Genomic DNA, 12,533 nt, shown 5'->3' with positions numbered 1-12,533 from the left:
GCACTATATGAACAACACGTTTATAAACGCACAAAATTAGGAATCATCAACCAAAATTTGTTCATAATCATGACATATTCAACTTCGTTATTTTATAACATTAAGAATTTGGGTTTAATGGAACAAAAACCCGAATACCACAATAACGATACAGGTATGGTTTTCCCTATTGATATTTTTATTCCAGTCATTTTGGGGGCCCATTATAGCTTGCTATTTTGTGTGAGCCATTGTTCCATGTTGAAGACAGTGCTTTGACCTATTTTGGTTTACTTTTACAAGTTGTGACTTGGATTGAGTGTTGTCTCATTGGCACTCATACCACAGACTGATATATATATATGAACCAAAAAGCTCTTATCTTAAATGCCATGCACTGTACTCCAGTAAAAGTTAAAAATGTTTTCAGATCCAACAAATGCTCAAACCTGATATTTAATGAAAGCGAGGTTCAAACTCTTAGGACGACCGTAAATGAAGTTAGCTATGCTTTAAGGTCTCTTGTTTCCATATAGTCCCTTACGCTTTGACGTATTTATACATTTGTGAATTTCATATATTTTGGTTAGAACTTGCCTCATCAAGGTTAATAGACAAAAGCGATTTAGACGCACGAAACTTCTAAAAGGTTATTTTGTTCTAGTAACTTTCATGATTAAGCAAAAGTAGAACCTCCTTATATATCAATCATTGCCTATTATTTATGAGTGTGTTTGTGTAGTTCACATCGATATCTTGTCTATGCCTCCATCACATCATGGTAACGTCTTTATATTATAGGTATCGGTACAGATAGTGCAATTATAGGTAACTGAGATAAAATGTAAAGGCACTATCAAGCTTTAAGTCTGCTGGTACATAATTTCGATGGGAACAACATAGATCAATTCAACGCAATGCGTCGAACGGATTCTGTTGCATAGGTCATTAATTAAAGAACGCAATAAGATGCAAAATTTAAAAAAAAAACCATTTGCGTGATTTGAAAGTCAAATTGAAGGTGAAAATCTACAATATACAAATTTGTTTGATGTAAACAAAAACATTTGGAATACGTCAACATATACGACATACTTGAATTTCTATTTTCACACTATTAACGCAATTCGTGTCAAAACAATGGTAATTTACCTCCATTTGAACAAGTTTCAGCATGTTAACAACATATTTCCAATGTAGCTTCCGTCAGCCACCACGCAGTTAGTGGTTAAAGATAATTTCGGGTCACCCAATTCAGTATATAAATACAATTTATTAAGGTATATGCATATTAACGACAACTTATATTCGACTGCATTACCTAAACCCTTAAAAAACCAAAACAATGGTGGCTATCTCTGAAGAGTTTGTGAAGATGATGGTATCTGTATTTGTGATGTTGGTTGTTATTTGTTCTACTGGTTATTACGAGAGAGAGGACGGGAACGAAGGATATGAACGATACGACTAAATGTGAGTCTATTTTAGTCATATTTAGCTTAAAAATAAATATATTTAATATATTGTCTTTAATTGTGATCCAAATTGTGCAAAAATCTCGAACGGTGACCTGTAATTATTCATATCTTTTTGCTATTGCCGTTATTGGTACGGTTGTCAATCACAAATTATCTCTTTTTTCCATTTTGTTCTTTAATATATTTTGTGGTTCGAATTAGATCATGCAATTTTGAGGTATTGTTGGGTTCTCTGTAATATAAGTTTGCATCGAAGCATGTGTGTTTCTTGTCTCACAAAAAAGAACATCATTTAAGAAGTATAAAACCAAGCAAACATAAAGTTGCCATAACAATAAAATAAAATTGATAGTTAAAAGATTCAAGTTCTTCATGTTGAATTCAAGTTTATCAAATATAGTTAGAAAATTCTGTCACAGAATATATAGTACTATTATTATTTTTGGAAATGAAAATCTTAAAAACTATATAAATAAGAAAGAAAAAAAAAATTGCAATAACATGGATATTGCTTTTGTGTACAGCAGATGTTTTTCTGTGTTTTTATTGCACTTTTCGTACCGATAGCTTTTTATAGAATGTCCCATAGAGTTATGAATTGAATACCGTGGCGTAAGCGTACATGCTACGTAACAACATAAATTTGCGCCTTGCGCAATACGGTTTGTATTTAGAACACTAGCGATACCGAATTAGATAATAACATTACATTTTTTTAAATGATGAAGTTGGTGATCTTTATCCTTTACATGAGATGAAATGGTAAAACAAAGAAATATGACATTTTATTAATTTTATTTTTCAGAAGCTTTACCTAAAACCGAATTACAACGAATGGTGTTTTCTGTAGAAGGATGATCAAAAGAAATCTGCATATCATTAGCAATTCCATCAATGATTTATTTAATATATAAAATAAATAATGTAAAAGAAAAACTTCATTTTAATATATAAAAAAAATCTTCGTATGCCTATCCAGTCAGTAGTCTTTTGTGTAGTACTTGTCCTCGGTTTATTTCTTCATTTTTTGTTTTCGTAAATTGTTTTGTTATACATATAGCAGGTAGTTTTTTTCTTGATTGATTTCATAGTTTTCACGTTGGGGCCTTTTACTAAGGATGATGAAAATTAGAGTAATAAATTCAAATGATTGATTCTTGCTTATGTCTAGTCAAAAATATTAAATACAAATTCAGGATGAGAAGAAATTAAGAATCAGTACATTCAAGGTCTGTTTTACACGGCATGTAATTTAGGATGAGGGCCAGTGTGCCGTGCAACAAGCCATCAACAATCCTTCAAATAGTAGTTTTCTGGAATGGTTCTTACGGTTTTTTTTAGTAAATAGAAAAAGAATCGTTCACCTAAACAGGGCCAAATATCATTTGAAGATGCAGATACTGCTATTGGTTGTGCCATTTCCAATATATACTTTAAATATAATTGCTGAATTGATACATACATACCCGGAAAAAACAAAAGGTTTGCGAAAGCATATTTTTTGTTCTTCCCTCGCCGGTATTCGAACTCATGCTACTGAGATATCGTGACACCAAATCGCCTGCACTGTAGACGTCTCGCTGGACCACATGACCACCTGGGCTTCATAAAAATAAAGCTTTTGGTGACCGGGTGTTACCTTTCCACGTCAGTTTTAATCTAACGGCGTACTACAGTACATGATATATAATGCATGGAAATGTTTTATGTAGATAATAAATAGAGAATGACAATGCTTTCTACACATTGACGTTTTGTCACTATAAACAATATCTAACAGTAACAAAGTATAAAATCACAATATTAATCCATGAAATGAAAGTGCAAATTAAACATGATACTTGAAACCTTACTAATTAAGGTAACCTTAACATTTGACCATGGTCTTAAATTCTTAAAAGTCAAAATCACTTCAGACTTGATAGGAATGAAGCTGGTGTATGCCATCATATGACCATACGTTGAAAGCGTTAAAGTGATAATTATGCTATACAGGTTACAATAGAACCCAATGCCCAATCAGAAGTTCATCTGCTTTTTTTGTAATTACCCGTATCAGTTCTAAGATTTCAAAGTTAGAGTAAATATATGCATTTACATGCTTATACGGATTATTGATATAGTCATATTAAATATGTTTTCGGTGATCAAAACCAAATGGGTCTATCTAGATGCGTCTGTTTAAATAAAATAAAGACATTTTACCATTAACATATATGTTAACGTTGTTTTCCTTAAAGTGCTATTTTTATAAAAACACCGTCGAAGAGGTTTTCTTCATTAACAATCCTTGACATAATCCATGTTTTAAGCTTGTATATTTATAGATATAGGAAGATGTGGTGTGAGTGCCAATGAGACAACTCTCCATTCAAATAACAATTTAAAAGAGTAAACCATTATAGGTCAATGTACGGCCTTCAACACGGAGCCTTGGCTCACACCGAACAACAAGCTATAAATAACTAGTCTAAAACCATTCAAACGGGAAAACCAACGGTCTAATCTATATAAAAAAACGAGAAACGAGAAATACGTATATCTTACATAAACAAACGACAACTATTGTACATCAGATTCCTGACTTAGGACAGGTGCAAACATTAGCAGCGGGATTAAACGTTTTAATGAATCCAAACCTTCTCCCTTTTTCTGAAACAATAGCTTAACATCACAACATAAAAAAACACACGATAAAATATCAATTGGCAGACTTAACTCAATCAAAAAACGTAAATTACTACACAATGAAATTTCAGAATAATGTATATGTTATTGCAGTATTAACATAAAAGTTTAGGGTGCATCGATACCTGTTTTTCCTTTCATTGGTATTTTGATGATGTTATGACGACAATAACATAATATTTTACATTTTGATATACACCTTTATACTACAAATATGTATTAACAAATAAAATTATGAAAAATGATGACAAATATGTGTACTGAAGTAATGCTAGTATATGAAATCTTTTATAATGATATACAAGAATCAAAATAACACTAAAGACGAATGCGCAATCTATTTATAAAGTTATAAACTCTCAACTGTAATGTGTAAGATGAAATGTTTTATTTCATTCACTTTGTACAATGTAGAAGTAAAGATTATGGCTTTATCCTTATGCAACATTGCTTATAATTTTTTTAATTGTATAGCAAATCAGCCTTAATATTTATACGGATAAATCAGCAGTATTTAAGAAATAATTCATGACAGCCGTATATTTGTTTTCATTTAACCATGAATTGGGCATTTATATTCGTTCATCTTACCCTGAGCGTACAACAGGGTCAATACAGAAAAAAGCCGTATTGGCCAATGTGCTAAAACTTCCGCTTTTAATTTTTTGATGTAATTACTTAACTTCGGCTGTATCGTTATGCATAAAACATTTTTATTATGTTTTTTAAAATAAAATCATGAAATAAACAGGTTAAAAGATGTGCAACGTTTTTGTAATGTCTTAAAGAGGGAACAAATTAAGTGAATTGATATTTGTTTTAATTCTTCTTTTTCCTTCGCTTTGATTTTTAATACTCTCTTGATAGCTACTGGCTTGGAAAAGAACATAAAGTCAGTAACTAAGGGCGAATGTGCCATTGGCAATGCATCACAGACGTCATAGACAACATCGCGATTAACAGATTATCAATGGTGAGAAATACCCTTTTGTTTGAAAACCGTGGATGATCTTTAAACAATTGATTTAATTTGAACAAGGTTAAAAAAAAACTAGAATAACACTTTGCATTTTTAGTAATCTGTATAAAGGATACTTATTTTGTCTGCAGTCTTGTATTGACCTTTGTATACAAAACAAAATCGAAGTTATTGGCCTGAAGTTTGAGTTTAGTGAAGGTAACAAAAACGTTTTACAAATGAAATGGAAAAGTTCTAAGGATTGCTCGATTCATCTGTTCTTCCAGTTACATGTAACTGTGAAATAGAGTTTCGAGATAGAAGACAGATAGCTCACAAAGTCCCTTTATTATTCAATACTCAACAAAACCCGCTTCACACATCTTAAGAGAATTTCATCTAGAACGTATGAAAAAATGTGTTCCTACACGTATAAATCATATCTATTTTTAAAGGACTTACACATGTTCCAACATATACCCTCACGACACTTACCAAAGAGGAAGTCCTGGATAATCATAGGTGTGTTCTATGTTTCTTTGGAAATTCAACCAGAGATGAAGAACTGGATCTTCCATCCCCGCACTGGACACATAAACTACATAAGTGTCCTTACAAAAAAAAAAAACACGGGATATTGCTCACGAAACTTCTTTTTAAATTATCTAAAACATCTATTTTATCAGCAATCAAAACCGGGCTTCAAAGTTATTGTTAAAATACCTTTTCTAGAAGTGGCGTGAATCAGATGTGGATACTAAAAAATTCCAAAGATCTTTTGAAATTCATACAATATAACTCTCTTTCATCTTGCAATAGTATTAAAACATTTGACTTTTTTTACACTTTACAGATTCCACATTCCAAACTAAAAGACAAATTGGAAGAGTTGGTATTGCTTTGTTTCATAAAAAAGGAATGGATAACGTAGATACAAGTATCTTGTCTTACGGAGGGAAACATCCTACTTTGTAAAGGATTACTTTGATTCAAACAAAATATTCTCTGAATCTGACAATATAAAGATGCTTGATTTCTTGATTAACAAAATATTTGTTACGTTCGGTGGACGTGTCTTTCAACAGATTGTTGGCAATCAAATGGGAACCAATTGTGCTCATCTTCTTGCCGAGTTTCTTTATTATGATGAGGCTGACTTCATACAGGAACTTCGTAGGAAGAATGATAATAAGTTAGCAATATTATTGAACTTACTTTCCGCTATAAAGATGATGGTCTCGCATTAAAGAATTCAGAATTTGGTGACTATGTTGAACGCATCTATCCCATCGACCTAGAGATAAAGGATACAACAGATACAGTTAAGTCGGCGTTATATCTTGACCTACATCTAGAAATTGACAATGAGCTAGAGGGTCAGTTGAAAACAAAACTTTACGACAAAAGAAATAATTTCAGCTTTCCAATTGTGATATTTCCATTTCTTAGTAGCAAAATTCCTGCAGCACCTGCATACGGGTTATATATATCTCCGTATTTATACGATATTCCAGTGCTTGTATTGCCCATCACGATTTTCTAGATGCTGCTCACAAGGAAGCTATTAAACCAAAAGTTCTAAGTGGTGAAGTTGAACTCTTCCATTCGTAAATTTTGTGGACGCCATCATGAGTTGGTTGACCGTTATGGAATAACAGTTTCACAGATGATATCGGATACGTTCCTGACGTCGTAACACAACCCCTTTCCTTTTCATGAATGAACTTATTCTTAAGTTTTCTATGCTGATTAATGTGAAATATTATTTCTCTGTTTGTCTTTTTGATATTAAGCCATGGTGTTGTCAGTTTATTTTCGATTGATGAGTTTTACTGTCCCTCTGGTATATGTCGCCCCTATTGTATAAACAAGGTACACTTAATGCCGTTTTTGGATTTCTGACAGAAAATAGAAATGATTGGCTCACGTTAGCGGAGGCCTTCAAATATGAAAATACTCTTTCTTTTTGATAAAACCGAGGTTAAACTTCCGCAGACAAAGTTGACCAAATGTAAATTTAGCATCTTATTTGATGTCTTTTTGTCCTTTAGGTTGTAATTGTTCTACAATAAACGTATAGATACATCCCATTCTTTAAAATATTTGAGAAACGAGTGCTTTAGAAGCAAGAATCTTTTTAAGAGCTATTTCATTCTAGCAACTTTCAAGATTGAGAAAAACTAGAACCTTCTGATATTTTATTCATTGTCAATAAATTCTCAAGGGCGTTTGTGTAATTAAATTCATGTCATATCGTAACTAATATCACACTCTAACACCGTCTATCTATACAGCTTATATAATTAAACACAATAATAAGGTATGAAAACAATTTGGATTCACAATACGTTTTCTGCTTGACTACCATATATATTTTTTTCTTCAAACCATAACCCTCCCTCCTGAAAGAAATGATCGTTCCCTTAATCATTATCAAATGTTTAATACCGAAATTGAGTTTTCAGTTTTACATGTCGTAAATTGATTTTAATGGCAATCGAAATCATAGCCGTTAGTAAAGTACCTAACGCAACAACTTTGAAAGTCAAAATGAAGGTGAAAATATACAACATACAAATAAGATTTATGTAAACAAAAACATTTGGGATCCGTCAACATATTGGATTATCTTATTTCACAACATTAACGCAATTCATGTCCAAAACAATGGTCATTACTTCAAATGTAACAAGTTTAAGCTTGTAAACAACATGTTTTCGATGAAGCTTCCGTCAGCCACCACGCAGTTAGTAGTTTTGTATCATTTCGGGTCAAATTTTCTAAAATATAAATGAGAGTGTATTCTAAAAGCATACACATAATTACAACAACTTATATTCAACTGAACTACCAAAATACTTTGATAATTCAAAATGGTAACTGTCTCTAAAGGGTTTGTGAAGATAATGGTTTCTGTATATGTGGTGTTGGTTGTTATTTGTCATGCAGCAAGGTATTACGAGAGAGAGGACGAGTACGACAAATGTAAGTATTTTACAAGCATATTTTGTACACACATTGTGCCTTTGTACTATCATTTGTCTGTTTGTCTTTATATTTTTAGTCATGGCGTTGATAGTTTTTTTTTCAATCCATGAGTTTGACTGTCCCTCTTGTATCTTTTGTCCCTCTTCTGTACATTTTGAATTGTAGCTGCTAATGATATTTTCAAATGGGTCATTGTTGGTACAATTGTCGCCGGTTTTTAATCTCAAATGAAATCTTCTGATTTTCATATTAATTGTGTGTAACAAGTTAAATCAATGTTTAGTTGTTCATAATACTTCGTATGTTGTTATATCAAAAAGCTTGTAAGTTGAAAAAAACATGACACTTTTCCGTATTGCAATGTTGTCATAATTATGTAATAAAGCAGACAATTGATTTTTTTGAAAACACTATCAAGTTGATAATTAAAAATTTCTTAAACGTTTTATGAGATAATCATAATGATCTCTAAATTTATAGAATGGTGTTAAATAATTTCCGTTACAAAATATACAACTTTTAATTATTATTGTGGAACAGCAAGATCGTGAAAACCAAACTGTCCAATAACAATGATAACATTAAAACTTCATTAATTTATATGTATTTGGAAACTTATATTCTCCACACCCTTTTTATTGACTACTGTAAATTAACTTATTTTCGCGGATGCTTTATTTCGCGTTTTACCCTTTATTGACCACTTCGCGGCTAATTAATTTCGCGATTATCTAATTTTCTTGATGAAGTTTATTAGGTAAAGATCAAAGATTGACATATTCGCGACGATTTATATTCGCTTTATTTTTCTACTCGCGAAAGTCGCGAAAATAAATCGCTCGCGAAATTAAGTCGGTTTACAGTATCTGTCTGGCAGATGCAGAAGAATCTTTGTCTCTTATTGCTATTATAACTATTGTTAAACCACCGTGTTCACCATATTTTAATGAGCCTCTCCGATTGCCACAGCATTGCAATTAACTGTGTGGCGATAACTACTTTCGTACCAATATGTCTGGTAATAAGGTGTCCTCTAGTGTAGCAAGTCAGATTCTGAGGTTGCTCGTATCTGTCAAATGATACCACGTGAATGGGCGCGATGCATAATAAAATTAGTATTCATTACATAAGTTTACAAGGAAATAAGACTTAACGGTTTATGACGGTAAAAATAAGATTAGATAGTATCAAATCAGAAAATATTATCATTTGTTTATCATCATGATGCTGGACACCTTTACATTATACATGATTCTGATTAAATATAGAAGTATGACATTTGATTCATTTTAATTTTCAGAAGCTTTATTTACCTGGACCCAACACGAAAGATGCTTACAGTAGGAAGAGGATCGAAAGAAATCTGTATATCATTAGCAAATCCATCGATAATTTTATTTAATGTATAAAATAAATTATATAGAAGAAAGTCTTTCATTTGCATAAATGAAAAACGTACCCGTCCTACTAAGATGGTCATGATTATTGTATCATGTTTGGGTTGTTTGAAACATCCAGTATTGGTATTACACCTCTATACTGCAGTTACCGGCTACATGATATAATCAAAAATCGTCCCTTATTCAATCACCAGATATTGACCCAATAGCCATTGACGAGGTAAATACAAATAATGGATGCTTGATTGCTAAATATCTAGTCAAAATATTAAATCCATATTCATGTCTTAAACATTTTGTCCGACAAGGCATTGCATCTAGGATGAAAGTCGAGGATGTTTTACTCACAAAATAGTATGCATTGTATACATGAGAAAACAATTTTGCAATGCAACAGACCACAAAACCCCCTTCATATAGAAGGAGGCATTTAATCGAACTGGGTGAAATAAAAATTTGAGCTGAATAATTATTGAAACATATTTGTATTATATTATATATCTACTTTCAAAATTGAATTGTATCACGAAAGGTTCATCAGAGGTGAACTTATGTAGATACTTAAAAGAGTATGGTGAACACGTTATCAGAACTATCTACATGCTAACATTTTATTCCTTATACGTTCAACCTATCATTCGGTAAATGCGAGGACGTTTAGATCGATAGTTTGTGTCTTTTGTGTTTATGTCAATACTAATGTGTGCCGGAAGAGGCAGGCCATTTTATTGATTTATATTTTTCGTTCTTGTGCTGTGCTGTTTCACAATCATCACAGACTGGGGTAGATTAACTGCTGGGAACATGTTTAACCTTGCCTACCTCCTGTTTGTGCATAGACATTAGGAGGTTGTAATTCATCGGTTGTTATTGATTGCTGTCTATCTGGTTATCCTTTCAATGTTTTAGTTTGAGAGATGCTGGAGACTCACAGGTAGACGGATCGGTTCTGACTGACTTATTTTAAGCCTTCAATTTATAATTTGTATTTATATCAGTTTTTATTAGATTGTAATGCCAAAAACCAGGTCAAGGGTTTTGGTTAAATTTGATTTACATTTTGTCCTATCGGTGTTTGGTCTTTTTTAAAAGCCGTACGATAATCTTAGATGACGTAAATCCACATTGTTTGGACTTCGATGGAAAGTGTTATCATTAGATTCGTTATGTTTTAATGTCAATTAAGATTGGAATCGACCACACCTGTCAAATGCAGGTTTCGAACCTACAAGCTCAGTTGTTATAGGCTAGTTATAAAGGGATTGAACTCGAAGGCCATCGAGTTTTCTGATTGGCGATCATGTCACATCCCCGAAGTTTATATCAATTGATTTTTGTACCTCAAATTTCAGCAAAAGTAAATGAGAAATGCGTACATTAACACTTTGTTAAAACAGATACTGGTAGCCATTAAATCCATAGATAAATGATCTAGATAAATTATTGTTTCTGAGAGATTTTTTTTTTATGAAATATCTATAAAAAAATTGGTGCAGTACACATGGTATATCTGCATAATATGTGAAGCAAAGGTAACTTTATCCGTTTTTGGATAGTACTTAAACTATACGCTTTAGCTCCTGAAGTTGATTGCACGTAGCTGTCCAAGTGAAATACTCTTGATAGAGGCTATTTCAAAATATAGTATACCCTATGATAAAGGTACTTTCTTTTAATTTTAAACCCGTAACCTGTTGAAGTTTCTTATTGCATTGAAATTAGCAGTTATTTGTTGGTAAATAATTGACATAAAGAACTTTTTTTTTTCGGTACATAAAGTTATAAGGAGAGTAAAATCACAAAAATAGGGAGAGTAAAATCAAAAAAATACTGAACTCAGAGGAAAAGTTATAAGGAGAGAAAAATCACAAAAATACTGAACTTCGAGGAAAATTCAATCGGAAAGTCCCTTATCAAATGTCAAAATCAAATGACAAAACACATCAAACAAATGACATCAACTGTAATATTCCTGACTTGTAAGAGTGCTAATGAAACAACTAAAGTCGCAATATTTAAATTGTAAAACCATTATAAGTCAAAGTACGTTCTACAACACGGAGCCTTGGTGCTGACATGAAATATAACACACTTTTATTTAATTTCCCCTGATGAATTTAGAAACATGACAATACTTTTATCATGCTGATTTAACCTGAAAAAATGCAGCTCTGCCTTATGACCACCAGTTTGGTCGTTAAAATGGCAAATATTTCGAAATATTTATGACCTTATACTCACTCCACGTAATCATTCTGACCAAGCTAACGACCTTGTTCGTAAACGACACAAATAGTAATTTTAAGATGACGATGTCCTTTTAAGTAAAATTGGGAAAAGAAAAACAAAACTACTTCAGCTATGGACGTCAGTATAAAATGACGTACAGTTCTTTTTCCATTGGGATGCCCATTGGATGTTGTTATGAATAAAACATCATGATAGCAATGATCATTATTATATAAAGTAATCTAGAATATGATAAATCATTCATGTTAAACAGATCCAAAATTGACAAGCTATGTTTGATACATTTTGTATGGGTTTGCTGTTGTACCATGATAAGTTTAAGTATTCGAACTGTTGCTTAAACATAATAAAGAATTAATACTATACACCTATTGACTGGTTGTGAGAGTAATAGCAAGTTTGTTGTCCCTGAGGTACCAACTATTGCTCGAGGCAAAGCCAAGAGCAATAGTTGGTATGCGAAGGGACAACAAACTTGCTATTACCCGCACACCCAGTCATTAGGTGTTTTATTATACTGAAAAACACAGCCGTTAAGTATTTTATATATATACCAAATAACTAATTTTCTAAAAGTGTATATATATATATATATCTTCTGAAAGAAAACAAAAATGTCACTTTAATTTAGATGCACATGATGAGCTATACTTTTTTTTATAATTCGTTTTGTATTAATAAATATTTCATTAATTTCAACCAAGACTAGAAATACTTGTGTTAAACTTTCTGTGCTTATAAAAAATTCTAGCTAAAATACACCAAACGCAAATTCACTTTTAATATACAGGC

This window comes from Mytilus trossulus, chromosome 12, assembly GCF_036588685.1.
Source record: "Mytilus trossulus isolate FHL-02 chromosome 12, PNRI_Mtr1.1.1.hap1, whole genome shotgun sequence".
NCBI lineage: Eukaryota > Metazoa > Mollusca > Bivalvia > Mytilida > Mytilidae > Mytilus > Mytilus trossulus.
This window is presented reverse-complemented; position numbering follows the sequence as displayed.